The following is a 21,029-nucleotide window of genomic DNA, read 5'->3' on the forward strand; positions in this document are numbered from 1 at the left end:
GGCAGATTTATTATTTGTTTTATTGATGAGAAACTGCAGCTCAAGTAGATGAAGAAATTCCCTCAAGACTCTACAGGTGTATAGCACAGCCACAGTCAGACCTTCACCTGTCACTCTCTGGTCTACATCCTTGACAGGCATTTAACATGTGCTAAGAGCAGCATGACAACATTCAGGGGAAAAATATTACTTCCTTGTCTGTAGATTGGAGGTAATAATATCCACCTTAAAGACCTGGTAATAGGACTGTAGATCATGTGAGTAAAAAAAAGCTCTATCACAAGATAAAAGCGAGAGCACACAAGGGAGGGGTGAGGATAGGTAAGACACCTAAAAAATTAGCTAGCATTTGTTGCCCTTAACGCAGAGAAACTAAAGCAGATACCTTAAAAGCAACTGAGGCCAATAGGAGAAGGGGACCAGGAACTAGAGAAAAGGTTAGATCAAGAAGAATTAACCTAGAAGGTAACACACGTGCACAGGAAATCAATGTGAGTCAGTGCCCTGTATAGCTATCCTTATCTCAACCAGCAAAAACCCTTGTTCCTTCCTATTATTGCTTATACTCTCTCTTCAACAAAATTAGAGATAAGGGCAAAATAGTTTCTGCCGGGTATCAAGGGGGTTGGGGGGAGAGGGAGGAGGCGGAGTGGGTGGTAAGGGAGGGGGTAGGGGCAGGGAGGAGAAATGACCCAAGCATTGTATGCACATATGAATAATAAAACAATAAAAAAATTTTTAAGAAGCCCTAGATAAGCAGGAGGGTGCACAGCAACTGCTCCATGCGTGGGTATTGCTGTCATCAGCAGAGATAGTTGGGTGATATCTTTCCTACAAGATGGAAACTTCCTCAAGGTGAAAAACAGGTCTTACACCCCTTTATCCTCACAAGAGGTCAGCATAAATTGGCTGAACAAGCTAGTCCACGTGAATGGCCTCTTCCAACCTTCCATCAACTACCCCATGGCAACGGTCACCAAAGCCTGCATGCTTTACGGATTCTCCTAAAAGTGGCATGCGTGTTAGCTTCAAGGTTCTTGGATTTGCTGTTGGTTTTAATCATCATTCCTATATCAGCATCTCTTTTTCACAATCGATCTACCAACCCTTGATTAGCCCAAGGATATTATTCTATTTTCTCACAGTTCAGGCCTTCTGCTCTTCCTTTGTCTCTTTCAGGCTGTTGGTTTTTAGGCATTTTGTGGCTCACCAATACCAAAGCAGATGGCAGACAGGGGACAGGACAAGAATTGATCTTCACACCAGCTATTTGTTGGAAGACCTGGTAAATGGTTTTATGGAGGGATGAACTAACAGTACGTGGATAAAAAGAAGGGTTTGAATTAGCTGGAGACTTACGTTGTACATTTCTATTATCAGGCAATGACTGTGGATAAGTGGAATAAGAGCAGTCCTGCAACCACAAGACAATCATATGGAGAAGGAGAACTGAGATATTATAGCTATACCATCCATTCTTTAAAAATAAAGATTCAGTGTTTGAAAACATGCTTGCTAATTGGAGAATAAATTACATCAATTCATGTAATAAACTATACCAATAACTGAGACCAAACTTGCACAAATATTTTCTATTTGTTTCTTCTATTGATATAGTTCTACAAACATTTTTCATTTTAACTTTATATTCCTTTTGAGTCCTTGTTAGAGCTACTTAAGATTTTATCTTGGGATAAAAGCTTTGTAATTGAATGTTCTTCTGTGAATTGAATGAGATCAAGAGTTTGGCTCAACAACTTCAACCTTGTCCAAGTGATTTAAACAAGGACTATCCCGGCCCAAATTCTGACTTCATTTGACCTGAAGCAAAAGCATTACTCTGTTTGAAAACTCAGCCTCAAATAAAAAAGCCAAAAAAAAAATCTCAACATCTCTCCCTGTTTTGCAAATTTGGTCTGTCATTACATATGACTGGCTTTGCTGACCCGGTGGCCCGGCTTTTATGACACGGCTTGTTTAAACTAAAGTTCCTATAATATTAAAAGGGTGCATTCTGTGAGATCATATTGTAAAAATTCTTGATATGAATCCCAGTGTTAATATGCATTCAAAGGTTCCCTGTAGCCTTCAGGACAACTATGCTAATTGACACTCCCCTTCAGTGACAAGGCAAAGGGATAACTGCAGAGGGGACCTGCATTAGGGCAGAAATCCTTTAGTTCACTGAAAGAGCGGAATAACTAGCACAATCATATGTGCTAGTAAGGTCTTAACCAAAGCATTTCCACTGCTGACCAAGAGTTGCTAACGCCTGCTTGCTAGCAAGAAACCCCAGCTACACATAAGGATCATGAGTCGAGGGGTGAATGACAGAGCCACAGTAAATACCATGCTTAATACACTGAAATTAACCAGAGGTTGAGGTCCGGTCCCCACCCAAGCATAAGGCCATACTATTTCGCTATAAGCTAAGCCAATGGAGTAGGAAATCCAGTGACAGAAGAAGGAGGTAGGTGATAGTTCTGAAGAAAAGGGAATACCAGGAATAATACTAGTAAAACTGAGTTCTAAGTCAATGTCACCGCAGAGTATCTAGAAGAAACAAACTTATCTAATGACTATAGAGGGCTTTTATTTTACCTTCTCCAATATGCTTTCTTATCCTTTCTACTGCTTGATCACATAATGTCCCTACAGGGGAGACACATCTTAATAGAACAGTGTTCCTAATTATTATTATTATTGCCATTTAACAGAAATAGAATATGCTGAGCCCAGCACAGGTTGTACCACTCACCCAACACAGCAACTTGGTGTCAAAGAATTGGGTATCCTGACTCCCAATCTGAAACATTTTTCTTATAAAAATGAAAGCAAGACTAGCATCTTAGAAGTTGCCTTGATAATCTAAAAACCTTTCATTATAACCCCCAAGAGGGCTGGAGGCATGGCTCAAGTGATAGAGTGTCTGCCTAACAAGCACAAAGCCCTGAGTTCAAACCCCAATACTAACAAAAAAAAAAAAAGGAGAAACAATATAGCAGACATTCTTTAAATGTTTTATTAGAAAATCAAATAGAAAGGGTCCAGAGGTAGAGAGCAAACTGGGAGCCAAAGCTGGAAGCACAAGAGCTTCTACATCAGGGGTACATCGGGAAAGTCAAGGCCTCAGGGGCTTAACACATGAAGGCTGAGATGGAAGGTGAGGCACAGGACTTGAGCTGAGACCGTCACACAAGGAAAGCCTCCTGACATAAAATGGTGGGCTTGAAGAGATGCCAGATAATTACACAAGGAGATGGCAACGAGAGGCCCTGCTCTGGGCTCTTGGTAGGTAAATAAAAATGTCTCCACTGAGCACTTGCATCCCCAGAATTTTCCCTCTGTGGCTTGGGGTTTTGAAGTTATAATACTTGTATAGTTCAGGAACTTTCAAGTTGCAAATAGGCATAAAATTGGTTCTGTACAATTGGCACTCTTAAGGTACCTTAAAAAAAAGTCAGCTTAGCTGGAGAGGTACGCCCTCTGTGCAAGACACCACGGATTAAATCTCCACCACAGATGCACACACAGGTCAGAGCCACAGGCCCTGTGGAAAGCACTCACCATGAGCGAGAGTCAGCACATAATCAGCAAGAACCTGAGATGATAATAGAATCCAATAGATTAGGCATGATGCTTAAAGCAACGTAAGACATGAAAGACAATACCTAAGGGGAAAAACATTATTTTTAAAAAAAGAAATAGCTGGAAGCCAGGCATCGCAGTGTACTTGTTTAGTGCCAGCACTTGGGAGGTGGGAAGATCATTTGAGTCCAGGAGTTCAAGACCAGCCTAGTCAATATAGTGAGACTACATCAACAACAACAAAAAATGGTGGAAATGAGAGAATACATATGAAGAAAGTATTTATGGAAAGCAGTACTACCACATTATGCTACAAATCACCCAAAACTAGTCTGAGAAGGATAAAAACTGGAAGAGTAAAAAAAAGGAAGATAGGAAGAAGGAAAAAATAGGAACAGTGACTTTGTGATATGTTTTTATAACTACTTATTTAGCTACATTTTCTAGACATAGACATTTAATTAGAAGCTATTTAAGGCCAGGCATGATAGCTCATGCCTGTAATCTCAGCTACTTGGAAGACTGAGAATGGGAGGTTCGAGGTTCCAGGCCAAAACAGGAAAGAATTTGTGAGACCCCCATCTCAACCAATAGCTGGGTGTGGTGGCACATGCCTCTCATCCCACTACATGGAAGGCATAAATAGAAAGGTAGTGGCCTAGGCCAGCCTGGGCAAAAATGTGAGACCCTATTCTAAAAATAACTAAAGCAGAAAGGGCTTGAGGGGTGGCTCAAATAGTAGAGCATATTCCTAGCAAGATGAAGGTCCTAAGTTCAAAGCCCAGTACCACCAAAATAAATAAATAAATAAAAGAAGCCAGGTATTGAAGTAGATGTTAAGGATACAAAATTTAAATAATCTAGTCCTTTCACCCTAAAGAAACTTACAGTCCAGGTACAAGTTGCCAAAATCAGGACACTAAGACAAAAATAATAACAGGGAAGTAACAAATACTGATATCCATGATGTGGAATCACGAAAATTATCAAATGTAATGGGACAAATGTCTCAGTGAATTTTCCCCTCAAAATCAGCCAGTCCAGACAACAGACAAGAAAAAAAATTCTCTTCTGAATTAGAAAATAAACATACCTTGCCCAAGGCTCCCTGTCATCCCTACCTAGCCATGGGCCAGACTTTCTGGTCAACCTTAGAGCCCAGCCTACATTTTACAGGATGACTTGGGGTATTTTCTGGATCTAAATTAGAATCCAGGACCAAGCCAGGCCCAGAGTAGCATCCAGGCACAGTCACTGAGCTAAACTTAACTCTCACCATTTGTATATGGTCCTACCTTTCACTCTCTGATGACCAACAAATAGAGTGGTCACATAGATCTTTACGACACCGAGGAACACAGGGGGAGAGTAACGTAAAAGCAAGCACAATAAGACTAACACACATGGAAATGGCTCATGAGCAATTTCAAAAGCTTGCCCAATATCACAAAAAGGAGGATCTTTTTGCCATCACCCATTAGCTCCAATTCCAAATAGCCCTTTGAACATAGATTCAGCCACATGGGAAGAAAGAAGACAGGTTCATCCAAAAGAAGGAAACAAACGCCTCCCTTTCCATGAATAGCCAAAGACACACAGCCAGCTGGGGACTGAGCCAAATTGGCAGTGTATTATAGAGAGATCAGGCAGAGGAAGTTTCTCAGTCATCTGTTTACCAAAGAAGAAGCAGATGAAAGAAAATAGGAACTTGAAGTATGTACACACAAAGTGAGTTTGACATAGGCAGAGAGGCCATTCTGGCAGCTAAAAATACTGTGTAGCTAGGCAGATGGAGGGGGCACCCCAAGCCTTTGTTTTGAAGATTAAGAATTGCTTATCACATGCTTTGGAAATTCTCAGCTAAAAGTGCATGGTCTACTTTACATTCTAAAGGACTGTCATCCATCAAACAACCATTCTTCCCTATATATAAATCACTTACACACCAAGGAAGACAGATGGAGTGATATAGGAAAACAGGTCCATGAAATACAGAAGTTAATTTCCAATCTTCAACTCACACTCCCACTAAAATAAAAAATCTGGAGAATAATTAACAACTTAGACCCAATGAGCTTCATGTGACCTTGACCAGATTACTAGAGACAAGCAGAAATCTGAAGAAACTCTGAACACAAAATAGATACTTTGGAGATACTTCAAATCACGTGAGGAAAAGAGCCAAAGACACAAATTTAAATGAAGCAAGTTGCAAAGTAGAAAGGATGCTGGGTCTGAAGGTGAGGAGCTGAAGGCTATGAAGAGGAGAGGAAGGCAAAGCAAAGCAAACAAATGTCATGTTTCTTTTCAAAATTGTCCTGTTTGCTTTCCATTTTTAACACCTCATATATGCTAAACAGTATTTCTGTAACAGACCTACATGTGCCCACCACCAAAATCCAACATGATGACACAGTTCTATGTCTGCTTCAGACCTCTGCTTTAAAAATGCCTTTAAGGAGAGAGAGAGGGAAGGAGGGAGGGAGGGAGGAACAAGGGCAACAGAGAGAGAGAGTTTCAGTTCTTCACTATTAGTGTTGCAGTGCACATCTTTGGACTCATCTCTCTGTGCATATATGTGAGAATTTCTTTAGAGCAGATACCAAGAAATGGAAGTGCTGGATCTAATTTTATGAGATATTGCCAAGAAGTTTTCAAAGGTAGTTTTACTAATTTAGACTCTCACCAGCCAAATATTTCTTCTTTTTCTCAACACCCTTGCCAATATTCCATGTTATGGGCTTCATTCCTCTTTGTAATATGATGTCTGACATGGTATGTCCTGCTTTCTTCAACTACAAACTGTTGTACGTAAGTTTATCCATTGCTTAATTCAGCTATTAGGTTTTTTCTTATGATCTATAGAGGGTTTTTGTATTATTTTCTTCAACTTTCAATGAAAACTCAGGCATGTTTTCACTTAGACACAACAGAGATGAAATCAATGCTCTCCATTGATTCCATAAGTCACCATATTAGAAAATTTTAGATTTAAAAGTCTTGTTTATCCTTCATGAAAAGTATTACTGATTTTCCTTGGCTGGAGTCTTCAAAGAAAATGGCAAATCTCTGCCCCATGGGTTCCCACCCATATCACATATTCAATCATCACTTGGTGGGTATTTTAACCATCCCTTTGAAAGGAACATGGGTGCATGAGAAACAGTAGCACATTTTTACATGTCTAAAACTGTTCACATTATAAGTTCAAACTTCAAAACTATAAGTAGCCCTTGAAATTAAATAAAAATCACTCAAAAAATTTAAAAGATAAATTAAACAAGAATGCCAAAGATACTGATCTTACCTGCCTTACATAACTAAACCTTGGATATATTTATTTCACTAATTATTAAGAGCAAAATTACATATATTAATCAAAAATTATATCAGAGATTTTACATTTTCAAATTTTATCACTGAAACCATACTGTGGGGGGAGGGTAAATTTGGTTGCCCTTATTTTTACTGTTGAGAAATCTGAAACATTGAGGGAACAAGTACAAAGCTAGTGGGTGGCAGAACTCGGATTCCAAACCAGATCTGATTCCATTATTAATGCTTGTGTTGAGTCTCTAAATAGCTACAAGCCTTGGTGAACAAGGCTTACAATTAGCACTCTTGTTCTACTATAGGCCCAAGATCAAAATTCTTGTATGTAAAAGTATAAGTAGGGAAGAAGAATAAAGTTAGACAATAACACTACCTGAATTTAGGACTTACCAAGTTACAGTAATCAAGACAATATAGTATTGGTGCAAAAGCAGCTCACTGGTGAAAAGATAACCTTGCCAACAAATGATACTAGGACAATCAGATATTCACATGCAAAAAATTGCTTTGAACCACACCTTGCGCCTTAGGCAAAAATTAAATCAAAATGGGTCACAGAACTAAATTTAAAAATTAAAATTACAAAATATCTAAAGGAAACAGAAGAAATCCTTCAACCCTGGTTAGGCAAAGATTTCTTAGACATGATACCAAAGTACACTCCATAGAAGAATAAATTGATAAACTATATTTCATCAGCATTAATAACTTCTCTTTTTGAAATATATTGTTGAGAGAATTAAGACAAGTCATATACCAGGAAAAATGTATAACATATGAAAAATACTCAAAATTTAGTAATATGAAAGCAACAATTCATTAAAATTAGGCAAAAAATTTAAACAGATATTTCATCAAAGATGATTTGTATAGAACAAATAAGTACCTGAAACAATATTCAACATTATTAGTCCTTAGGGAAAGGAACATTAAAACTATATTACAAACTTAAAATTGCTGAAACTAAAAAGACTAATGATAGTAAGTGTTGGTGAAGATGTAAAAGAACCAGACCATTTATACGCTGCTATATGGTACAACCACTCTGAAAACAGTTTGGCAGTTTCTTAAAAAGTTAAATACACACCTGCCATATGATATAGGTATTGTACTCTTGAGGACCCAAGAAAAATTAAAGCATACACCCACATAGAAACCTGCACGTGTATCTTCACAGCAGCCAAAAAACTAGAAGTAATCCAAACTTCCATCAACCACAGATGAACAGACAACTGTGGCAGTTCCATATAACGGAACACCACTGAGCAATTGAACAAGCTATTGATATGCGTCATAACATGAATGAGTCAAAATAATTGTGCTGAGTGAAAGAAGCCAATTAAAAATAAAGAATGTGCAGAGTATAAGTCTGTTCACATAAACTCTAGAATATGCATAAAAACTCTAGAATATGCATAAAGACATAAAGACACATAAAGATCAGAGGTTGCTTTAGAAGTAGGCACAAAGTTGCTCTTCAAAATTCTTAGAAGGTCTTTGTTTCCTAAGTGACATCTTTGATAAGTGTGTATTGAGTAAGAATATAGAAAATTAACCTAGAAAATTAAGTACAACTAGGAAGGCAAATAGTTTATGCCTAACCTGGGGTTACATTGTGACATGTCAACACCATATTGCCATATGACACTTAGTGTTTCAGTACAGGGCACAGAAATGCCAAGTGTCAAGAGTCCATCCAGAACACTCTCCACCTGGAAAGCTACTGAATAACAAGTATTTGTGAGGCCCTGATGTCATTTGGCCAGGGACATTTCTTGAGAGCAACAACAGAGAGAAGGTGGAACAGGGTTCTGATCATTAAGTCCTAACAGAAATGAAAGACTGGCCAAGAATTCATGACTGTCCCCCCAACACAGCAGTCATTTAAGAGCAGCAGCTTCCAGTGAAGACCAAAGCAGGTCTCTAGAGCACTGAGCTTCACCCACAGCCTAAAAGCTAGTAAAGTTCATGATTGCGCTCTGCAGACCCCCAAGCATATTTAAATTTAATGCATTTATTAAATTGCTTTTCACAAAGAAACCATAATTCTTGTACACATGGTGGGAATGTCTCCCTGCTAAAGTGTATGAAGGAAGCTTGCAGATTGGAACTGCCCAAGTGAAACAAGAAGTCTAATTTCAGTTAGGACCCCACCACAGGCTCACTGTCTTTTTAATCAAGTCGTTAATTTATTCCACAAACATAGATGTCTAAGCACCTAAGAAAAAAACCAGCTATTGGTGAAAAGGTACTAGTTTTTCACACATAAAAGGAGCTAAGCAATGGTGAAAATTGGTTATTAGGTAAGTGACCACATGGAGTTAGAATCAAAATCTCAAGCAAAGAAGCCTAGAATTATAAAACAGCTGAATTGGAAAGGCATTGGAGAGTTGAACTGATTGGCCCAAGTCAATGGCAGTGGTGGAGCCCTTCATTTCATATAAGTGACAAAATTATTTACTTAGAGCTCGCCATGTGCCAGGCACTGTGTACACCCTGAGGATATAGCATGACTGAGAGATGGGGTCCCTGCCTTCATAGAGCTTGAAATAATCTTGCTTCTCCATTCCAGGCAGTGGTCTTCCTACTACAGAAGACAATGTTGGATGAAACCCATCAACAAAGCAGATGCACACGGTGTGAGACAACACTGAACAGAGAAGAAATAGTGTGCCGTGAACAGAGAAGGCAGTGCACAAAGGCACCTACTCTGGACGTAAGAATAACTCTTGGTTGTTGGAGGCCTTCTTTCCTTTCTAAATTAAAAGCAAATGCTCATTAAAAACCAGCTTCTGTGGCCAATAAAAATGATTTTAACTGAAATGATTAGTAACCTTTTACAAGTTTTTTCCACCCTCAGGTGGATATTTTAGACACAGAGTTTGTGTGTAATACTGACAACAAAAATCACCAGTACAGTTTTCTGGACTGAAGATATCAGATGGGCACAATACACAGCGATGTTAGCAGTGATTACTTTTTTGGGTGAATAATTTATGGGTGTTTTTCATTTTCTCTCTTCTGACTCTGTTTCATGGCTTGCAGTTTAGAAAGAAGAAAACAAAATTCCTTTTGTAAATAAGAAAATATTTTCCTATTAATAAAACAAAAACAAGTCGGCACTAACAAGAGCTAGTTTTAAGTAATTATACACAAATAGTAAAGCACTGGACAATATTTCCTGTTCAAAGCCTTCATTGTTTTACAGTGGGTTCTAAGTAGCTGATGTGAATGTGTTTCTGTGCAAATGACAAAACATTACACTTGTGATTAAACATGCTAAAACTAAATTTGTCTAAAGCTCCATGAAGTAGCCAAAGTACTGTTCTATAGGAGCCTCAGCTGATTCCTGAGAAAATCCAGGAAAAGTGATCAAGCAGGTGTTGTCAGTCCCCACTTTATAGGACAGGAATTAAGGCTGACTCAGAGGGTTAAGCGATTTGCCTAAAGGAACACACCAGGACTTGATGACCCTGGATTTCCTGACTCCACATTCCCTTGTTCTCTCAGCAGCACTGTTTTGGGCATTAACTAACCAGTAAGAGGCCTCTGCAGGGAGGAGCAGGCTTCTCTTCTCCTCCTAGAACTTTTTTTCCTATCAAGTGATCTGTGGGACAGGCAGTCACAAACACATGCACACGTGTCCACACACACAGACTCCCATCAGGAAAACCTAAGACCCTGGAGTGGGAATGGCTGACTTTGAATCCCTCCTCTGCCATCCTCTAGGTGGCCACTTATGAGCTGGGTGACTTTTGGTAAATAAATCAACCTCTCTAAGACTCATTTTCCTTTTCTATAAAATGAAAATAGGATAACCTTTTTTGTACATAAAAACTAGGTATCTGACAAAATATCAGCCATTCTATTACTATGACTACTAATGACATCTTTGTGATTTATCATGATTTTTCTTTCAGTTCCCTTGGTGACTATAGAGAAATAAAAGAAGGAGATGTAGAATAGCTTCTGGGGAAACAGAAGTTACATTTATTAGGAAGTTATATTTGTTTCCAAGAAGGACTGACATTGCCCAAAGCCATCCAATAGCATTTTCCCTAGAAATAGTCAACCACTGTACCTTGTATCTTGGCTATTACAAGCTATCCTATTTCAAACATGGGTAACTGAACCATCTCAGACTCTAGACTTGGGCTTTGCATTCCTCACCCTTTATCTCCTGGTGCCCACAGCAGTCTCTTCTCCTCATAAAGAGCTACCTAAAACACCTACACACCAGTGGCTCTAAATCCCTACTCAGAACATATTCCTACTGCCCTTATTCCTCCTCAGTAGCTCAACAGAGTCAGAGCTGGTTAAAAACTGGACAGATGGGAGCTAACCTGGAGGTTTGACTGTTATGTCCCTTTTTCTTCCCCCAAGCTGAGACCTGCAAATCAGGCATACCTGAGCCAGCATCCTCACCAAATCTTTGACACCACACTGGAGAATTTTGCAGCCCAAGACACTTATGTTGCAAAAAATACTAAATAAATAAATAAATAAAAGTCCCTCTTTAATTACTTAGAAGTAAATCCACCAGACTTGTAAAAGTCCTTCGGTAGATAACCAGGGGGCTGTTTCTATATCACCAAATAAAGAAGCATTCATGCATGCCCTTTTTTTTTCTTTTATTATTCATATGTGCATACAAGGCTTGGTTCATTTCTCCCCCCTGCCCCCACCCCCTCCCTTACCACCCACTCCGCCCCCTCCCTCTCCCCACCCCAATACCCAGCAGAAACTATTTTGCCCTTATTTCTAATTTTGTTGTAGAGGGAGTATAAGCAATAATAGGAAGGAACAAGGGGTTTTATTGGTTGAGATAAGGATAGCTATACAGGGCATTGACTCACATTGATTTCCTGTGCGTGGGTGTTATCTTCTAGGTTAATTCTTTTTGATCTAACCTTTTCTCTAGTACCTGTTCCCCTTTTCCTATTGGCCTCAGTTGCTTTAAGGTATATGCTTTAGTTTCTCTGCGTTAAGGGCAACAAATGCTAGCTAGTTTTTTAGGTGTCTTACCTATCCTCACCCCTCCCTTGTGTGCTCTCGCTTTTATCATGTGCTCAAAGTCCAATCCCCTTGTTGTGTTTGCCCTTGATCTAATGTCCACATATGAGGGAGAACATACGATTTTTGGTCTTTTGGGCCAGGCTAACCTCACTCAGAATGATGTTCTCCAATTCCATCCATTTACCAGCAAATGATAACATTTCGTTCTTCTTCATGGCTGCATAAAATTCCATTGTGTATAGATACCACATTTTCTTAATCCATTCGTCAGTGCTGGGGCATCTTGGCTGTTTCCATAACTTGGCTATTGTGAATAGTGCCGCAATAAACATGGGTGTGCAGGTGCCTCTGGAGTAACAGTCTTTTGGGTATATCCCCAAGAGTGGTATTGCTGGATCAAATGGTAGATCCATGTCTAGCTTTTTAAGTAGCCTCCAAATTTTTTTCCAGAGTGGTTGTACTAGTCTACATTCCCACCAACAGTGTAAGAGGGTTCCTTTTTCCCCACATCCTCGCCAACACCTGTTGTTGGTGGTGTTGCTGATGATGGCTATTCTAACAGGGGTGAGGTGGCATCTTAGCGTGGTTTTAATTTGCATTTCCTTTATTGCTAGAGATGGTGAGCATTTTTTCATGTGTTTTCTGGCCATTTGAATTTCTTCTTTTGAGAAAGTTCTGTTTAGTTCACATGCCCATTTCTTTATTGGTTCATTAGTTTTGGGAGAATTTAGTTTTTTAAGTTCCCTGTATATTCTGGTTATCAGTCCTTTGTCTGATGTATAATTGGCAAATATTTTCTCCCACTCTGTGGGTGTTCTCTTCAGTTTAGAGACCATTTCTTTTGATGAACAGAAGCTTTTTAGCTTTATGAGGTCCCATTTATCTATGCTATCTCTTAGTTGCTGTGCTGCTGGGGTTTCATTGAGAAAGTTCTTACCTATACCTACTAACTCCAGAGTATTTCCTACTCTTTCTTGTATCAACTTAAGAGTTTGGGGTCTGATATTAAGATCCTTGATCCATTTTGAGTTAATCTTGGTATAGGGTGATATACATGGATCTAGTTTCAGTTTTTTGCAGACTGCTAACCAGTTTTCCCAGCAGTTTTTGTTGAAGAGGCTGCTATTTCTCCATCGTATATTTTTAGCTCCTTTGTCAAAGATAAGTTGGTTGCTTATAGTTGTGTGGCTTCATATCTGGATCCTCTATTCTGTTCCACTGATCTTCATGTCTGTTTTTGTGCCAGTACCATGCTGTTTTTATTGTTATTGCTTTGTAATATAGTTTGAAGTCAGGTATTGTGATACCTCCTGCATTGTTCTTTTGACTGAGTATTGCCTTGGCTATTCGTGGCCTCTTGTGTTTCCATATAAATTTCACAGTAGATTTTTCAATCTCTTTAATGAATGTCATTGGAATTTTGATGGGAATTGCATTAAACATGTAGATTACTTTGGGGAGTATCGACATTTTTACTATGTTGATTCTACCAATCCATGAGCATGGGAGATCTCTCCACTTTCTATAGTCTTCCTCAATCTCTTTCTTCAGAAGTGTATAGTTTTCCTTGTAGAGGTCTTTCACATCTTTTGTAAGGTTTACAAAACCTTACAAAAGGTATTTGATTTTGTTTGAGGCTATTGTAAATGGAATTGTTTTCATACATTCTTTTTCCGTTTGCTCATTATTAGTGTATAGAAATGCTAATGATTTTTCTATGTTGATTTTATATCCTGCTACCTTGCTATAGCTATTGATGACGTCTAGAAGCTTCTGAGTAGAGTTTTTTGAGTCTTTAAGGTATAGGATCACGTCGTCTGCAAATAGGGATATTTTGACAGTTTCTTTACCTATTTGTATTCCTTTTATTCCTTCTTCTTGCCTAATTGCTCTGGCTAGGAATTCCAGTACTATGTTGAATAGGAGTGGAGATAGTGGGCATCCTTGTCTGGTTCCTGATTTTAGAGGGAATTGTTTTAGTTTTTCTCCATTAAGTATAATGCTGGCTGTAGGTTTGTCATATATAGCTTTTATAATGTTGAGGAACTTTCCTTCTATTCCTAGTTTTCTTAGAGCTTTTATCATGAAATGATGTTGGATCTTATCAAAGGCTTTTTCTGCATCTACTGAGATGATCAAGTGGTTTTTATCTTTCATGCATGCCCTTTTTAAACAGAGCCAACAGGACAGAAAGCCAAATACACTACAATGATTCCTATATAGAGTTTCCTGCTTAACGTGGTTGCCTGCAGAATAGCAGCCTTCCATAATTACAGATCGACACCTATCTGTGGATCCAGAACTGGGAGACAGCCACATAGTAGCACTTCTTGGAGACAGGATTTATGTGACATGCACCTCTTCACTTCCAGGGCAATCTCAACTCAGCCTATGCCTACTTGAGAACGACCATCAGAGAAATGGTCATTACATGTACATGTGCCCTTCATAAAACTGGACTTTGGGAACTGGAGATGTGGCTCAAGCAAAAGACTGGCAGGTAAGCATGAAGTCCTGAGTTCAAACCCAGAGCCACTAAAACAAAATTGGACTTTAGATGTTATATTTTCATAACCCAACTTTAGGTTGCTTTGTATTTTAAGACTAGTATTTTTTTTTTCACATAGGCTAAGAGCCCTTTAGTGTCTTTTCATGACAAATTTGCTTCTGAGAAGGCTTCTAGAAGAATAGGCAAAAATAGGGGGGGTCTTTCTCAAGAAAAATCTCAAATATCCTTGTTCTCAAAATCCTGTCTCAGAGAGGAGATAGCATTGTGGTAATCCATGAATGGATTAAATACGATTATATATTTGGGTGGCTGGCATGCTTGCAAGTATTATCTTTTTTCTATTGATCTTACATATTCATGGAAATGTTTCACTTTTAATTTAAATTATCTTGTTTTGCATGTCACATGCATTTCTGAAAGTGGTCTACATATTAAATTATGCAAACTGACTATTTTTCCCACTGAATTATAAAATAATGACTATTAAACAAAAAAGAACACAGAGTTCAATCAGATGAAGACTTTGGGCCACCGCCTCTTGGTAGCTCTAGATTTGAGGGCTCCATGTCCCTCTCCAAGCAATCTGACCTCAAGATGGCCAGATGCAGACCTATCTCTCTAGCACATCAGCCCTCCACTTTCTCAAGATGGGGGAACTTGTCAGCTCACACCCTGCCATAGTCTCATGGCTTGGAGAGCTACCCCTCCATCATCTCCTATCCACCAGCCCCACTGTCACCAGCATGTTTCATGCTGTCTTTAAATCCCCGCAGAACACCCAGTCACTATTAGTAGCCTAATGCCTAATGCCTTAGTCTACAGCATGTTCCAGTAGATGGCATTTTTCTCTCTATAATCTCCTATTTTTTTTCTCCTTTCTTCTTCTTTTTTTTTTTTTTTTTGGTAGTACTGAGGGTTTGAACTCAGGGCTTTGTGCTTGCTAGGCAGGTGCTCTACCACTTGAGCCTCGCCTAAAGCAAAAGAGAAAACAGGTATTTTTCAAATAGGGTCTTATGTTTATGCCCAGGCTGGCATGAACTTCCTCCTTCTATTTGTGCTTCCTACCTAGCTGAGATGACAAGCTCATACCATCACGTCCAGCTCTTTATTGATTGAGATGGGGTCTCAAGGACTTTTTTCCCAGGCTGCCCTTGAACTGAGATCCTCCCAATCTCCACCTCCCATGTAGCTGGAATTACAGGTATGAGTCATCTTGCCTGGCTCTATAATCTTTACTGTTAATCTTATATCACTCCCAAGAAGATATGCTTACATTTTAAGCACAACTTTTCTGACATGAGTTCTCTTCTCACCTTACAAGTGATAAGCTGGGCTGAATGCCAGTGGACAAAATGAGAAAAGCTCTATGACATTTGGCCTGCTTCTATTACCATTTTATTTCTAAGACTCTGTGTGCGTCCTACCATGAACCAGATGAGCATCTTTTCCCTGCCAAAGCCAAGACCCTGGCAGTGGTGCCTGGGGTCCAAAAGGTAAGTTTCAGACAGATAGAAATGGAGAGGTGTCAGCACAAAACAACTCACTGGAGAAGGGGTGTTTGACATAAGAATGGTGTGCCACCTTAAAGCCACAAAACAAGAAGTCCTTGATTTGTGGCTTTGGGACTCCTTGGAACAGTCTTCTCAAACTCAGCTTGCATATCCTTTCATCTGAAACTTCTTTGGACTCTACTACACTGTCCCTGCTCCATGCTTTGGCTCTGGGAGTATGCCTTCACATATACTGCCCCCCTCTCTTCCTCTACCTCCCCCGACCTGGACTGTGGCTGCATGGCGGGCAGACTCCAATCACTCATCTCTGTAGCGATGAAGCACTACCTCTGGCCTACAGTCAATTCTTGATATGTGTTTTGGAGGAATAAAAAGGAGTTCTGGCTTGATTTATCTTAGTCTTTTTCAAAGCCTACATGCCCATAAGAAAAAGGACGTCGCCTGCAGGTTTCTGTGATGAAACAGAGGACTGTTGCCTACAGGGTCTGGATAGGTGGGTGACACATTTTCTTGTGGTTTTCCCACCTCTAAACAACAAAGAAAGCAGCCCCTTCAGTCCATCACAGGTAGGTTAGCCTTGTTTCAAAGCTCGGCCCTCAGTCTTCCAATCAACTGGAGCATGATTTTACCCAATGGGTGAGAAACACAGGTTTGTCAGAAGGTAATAATAAGAAGCAAATACGCTCAGCACATGCTCCTCACTGACAATGCTCCCTGGTGTCCCTTTTGAAAGGACCTCCTGCTGTGGAGTTCTTTCTGGGACACCTCACCTACTAGTATAGAATTGTCACTAATGTGACATGGAGAGTGTCCTATTTCCTGGGAGTCCAGTGGCTTGTCAAATCAGGAAACCAACAATGAGGTTTTGTTTTGTTTTGTTTTTTAATGTGGACCATGTATCTAGTTGTCTCTGGTCAGCCCCAACATGTGTGTGAAATGATTTGAGGTTTCCATTAAAATGAAACCGCTGGCGTGGAATATTTCCAGGCATAGAAAATATGGATGCTGGAACAGATCATGAAAATTAGAAGGAGTAGTTGGTAATGCTCATTGACAGGCCAGGGCAGGCCCAGAGCTGGGGAGAGGTGCTGCTGATGGGGAAACACAGCTTCTTAGGAAGAGGACTGAAGAGACTGGAGTGGGGAAATGGCTCCACTCAAGTGTTCCATTAAAGGACAAGGAGAAAGGGAAGCAGGCTTGTGGGCATTCCCAATTCCTCTTAGTCCCTCAAGAATTTCCCAGGATGGGTTTCCCAAAGATGTCAAGGTGTGCTGAGAGACCCACAGCCTAGACTAGCCATGTTGCTGAGAAAAAGCCTAAATTCATGAAAAATTTGGTTCAGAGAGTGAGATGCTACAGTGTTTCCAACCTGGCTGAATGGGGACTTTCTACATTCCTTGGATCACTAGAAGCCTGGCCTCACACACTACCAGCTGTGTCTGGGTAGCAGGACCCCTTGGTGACTACGGTTCATGACCCCTCTCTGGCAGCAGCACAAGGTCAAGGGTGTAGTGAAGGGAGGGCTGCAAAGGAAGGGGAAGCACAGCTGTTGTGTTCCCGGGCAGTGCTGAGGGCCCAGTAGTGGAAACCCTTTCCCTCTGTTCTCTGGGGGCAGCTCTCTGTGGGGTCAGGCAGGTCATGCACTTCCCCCAGCTGGAGAACAGTGCTCAGAAGAGCCCTTCCCCCACAGCACAGGCTCTTTAGTGAGAAAAAAGAAGCTAGGAGGGCTTTGCTCCACACTGAAACAGAAGCTTGCTGGCCTGGTAAGGGAGCCCTCCACTCCCAGCTGGGGGACCACACACAGTCCACTTATTTGCCTGCTGCAGGATTCTAGCACTTTCCACTGCTTCTCCACCCCTGCCATGGGACCCTTCCCAGCCCCAGGACCCTTGCTTTCCTGCCGCTGTCCCTCAACACAGTCAGGCTTATCTCTTAACTAGAACCACCTTCCTCTTCATTCCCCCCACCCCTAAGGTGTTTTACTATTTTAGAGGCCTAATCCTCATCTACCCCCAGGCCTTCCTCCATGTTCCCTGGACATTGTTTACACTGGTTTATTCTGCCTTGATTTTTAGCCACTTCTGCAGATGGTAGCACATCCTAGTGGGCTCTGGAAGTCGAAGGCTCAGATTCAAACCCTGACCCTGACTTAGAGCCGTAAGACCTCCGGCAAGTCACTGGATCCTTCTTTGTAAAATGAGGATAATATTACCTTGCTCCTGGGGATTTGTGAGATGAAACAATGCTTACAAAGCACTGGGTTAACCTAGTACATGGTTAGCACTCAAGAATGTTGCCATTTGCTCCCATACTCTTCCCCTAACCTGCTCCTTCTGGCTGGCTGAAGGGAACAGGGAGAGCAGATGGGGTGGAAGCAGAGGTGTGGAAGGATAAGGAGGCATCTCGTCCCGTCTCACCTAAATCCCACACTAATCAAGTAGCATATCAAAAAGGAGGAGGGGGAACACGTCCAGGAGGCAGGCAAACATCCTCTGTAGTATGTCCCGTAACTAGAGATAAGTAGGATCAGAGAACACAATGGAAAGATGCCAGCCTCTGTGGGAAGTGTCACCTGACAAGGGAGCTGACTGGACAAGCCTCCCATTTTTAGTGAACAAAAGCGATAGCTGCCAGAGTCACTTGTAATTACTGGGGTGACAGAAAGGCAGTGAGCACACAGTGAGTGGGGTCACATGAGGCATCTCTAGTTTCCTGCCAAGTGAGCACCTGTGAACAGATAAGAATGGAGACTGGTCCCTGGGAAGCCCGTGCGAGAAACATTCTCAACACCAGACATGCTCAGAAAATGTTCTGTGTCTAGAAGACAAAGAAGGAATTGGCCAGCTGCTGCAGTTTTCCTGGGGAAAAAAAACATAAAATACAATTTGCAGAAGCATCACTGGTAAGATACACTGCTGGTATATATAGAATTAGGAATTATTCACCCTAAACTTAGGTAATAAAGAAATTTATTTATTTAATGTGGCAGCTTTGAAATTCAGACTTCTTTTAAAAATGACATAGTGATGATGTAGATGAATTGACCCACCTATGAGATGAACAAAAGGGTTTTCTAACAGTTTTAGAATGACCCTGGGGTTCAGGAGATTGAGACAAAGAAACAATTCTCGTCTTGCCCTGACATTCATGCATTAGTAGAGACAACAAACATGTATCTGTAAATTTTAAAGTTCTGTTTTAATCAATACCAGCGCTCAAAAGTTGATCCCCAAATCTGCCCACATATCTTCTGTTTGGCTGACACAGAGGTTTTTGAGGTCTAAACTGGATGTCATTATTGGGGCCTGAATGCCCCAGTTCCACACAGCTCCCCCTCCCTGACACCTTCTTTGCACACTGGCACTGCCTCCTGGACTCCACAAGCTTTTGACTTGGCAAGCAGGATCAGTACTTAACACCTTTGAGCAAAAGCAAAACAATTTGGACCCAATAAGCTGCAATTCAAAGACAGGTTCTGAGATACATGTCATGCCACAAACTGTCATGGGCATCTTTTGATGCCTTGCAATGTGAGAGGTTCCAGGGGTAATGGATGAAAAAGAATCTCTGTTCTATATGAGCTTAAGATACTGGGTTAGTCTGCCTTGTGCTGCTATAAAACAAAGCCCTGAGGCTGAGCACTTTATAAAGAAGGGGTTTGTTTGGTTCATGAATCTGGTGGCTGTAAATCCAAACAGCATATACCACCATGTGACTGTGACACCACAGGGTAGAGAAGTAGAAGGGAGACTGGCCACTGCAGAAGCAGCCCCACATAAAAGGGATGGCCTCCTTTTGTTTATTGTTATTGTTGTTGCCTTTTAATTGTTTGCTGGGGTTTGTTGTGACGTTTCTATGCACACATGCTATGAACTTGGATCCTGTTCACTCTGTTACTCTCTTTTACCCTCTCCCCTTTTCTTTACAGTTTTAATGTGTTTAATTCTTCTATTTTCACACACGTATATAATGTACTTTAATCATACTCATCCCCACCACCCTCCCTACTGCTGGCAACCGCCCCTAAACAGTCCTCTTTTTACGTTCATGTCCTTATTCTTTTTTGTTTTGAGGTCTAGATTCTGCATCAGAGAGACACGCAATATTTGTCTCTCTGAGTCTGGCTTGTCTCACTCAACATTACGATCTCCACCTCCTTCTACTTTTCTGCAAATGACATAATTTCATTCTTCTTTATGGCTGCATGGTGTATGTATACCCCATTTTCTTTATCTGTTCATCTGCTGATGGGCACCTGATGGTCTCCACTTACAAAAATCCTGCCTGTGCACATAAGACCTAATCCATTCTCTCCTGAGATAGATTGAAGCCATTGACGAGGGTGGAAACCCCCTAATCTAAGCACCTCTCTGCAGACCTTACCTGTTCAAGGTTCTACAGCCTCAACCCCACTCTGAACCATAGCAGATACTGAGATGACAAAGCACCAGATGAAAGTGAGGAGTGTTGAAAAGGGGATGTCTAGAATGTGTCTAGAGAGTTAAGATTTGCAGATTCTAGACAAAAATTCAATTCTTTAGAAAGAACCATTCCTAGAGTAAAGAATCAGTAACATTGATTGGGTTCTTAACATGTGCTGGAGTCTGCTCTAAGAAGGTTCTATGGATTGTGCTCAGAGGGGGTAGGAACTATGATGTCCCCATTATATAGAGAGGAAGTAAAGGCACAGAGAGGTTAATCCCCTAGCCCAAGGTCATGCTACAGCTGGGGAACAGCAGGCCCACCGCTGGAGCCCAGGCAATCTGACCTGCGAGGTTCACAATCTTGCCAGTGTTCCACGTTGCATCCCAGGAGTGAGCTACACCATGAGGCTGTCTGAACTTCTTCAAATGTCCTTTCTTGCAAATTTGCTCTTTCTAGCTCAAGGCTCATCAAGCCAATTCTTGTATAATATTTTTATCCTGAGGGAGGTTACTTTCATCCAAGAATAAGATAGAACATGTTTAAATGACAGGTCTAGTTTTCAAGTTAGTGAAAAATCAATAACTTTGGCATTTTGGCTTATAAGTCAGTCCCTTGTGAGCTTAAATAGTGTGAGTCAGTTCCCCAAA

General features: G+C 40.7%; 1 protein-coding gene across 6 annotated transcripts in view; it reads right to left on the minus strand.

Moving 5' to 3' along the window:
* Positions 1-21,029, minus strand: part of Ankrd44 (ankyrin repeat domain 44) — a 295,040-nt gene that overhangs the window by 157,337 nt on the left and 116,674 nt on the right. The gene's annotated exons all lie outside the window — the stretch shown is intronic.

This window comes from Castor canadensis, chromosome 4, assembly GCF_047511655.1.
Source record: "Castor canadensis chromosome 4, mCasCan1.hap1v2, whole genome shotgun sequence".
Taxonomy (NCBI): Eukaryota; Metazoa; Chordata; class Mammalia; order Rodentia; family Castoridae; genus Castor; species Castor canadensis.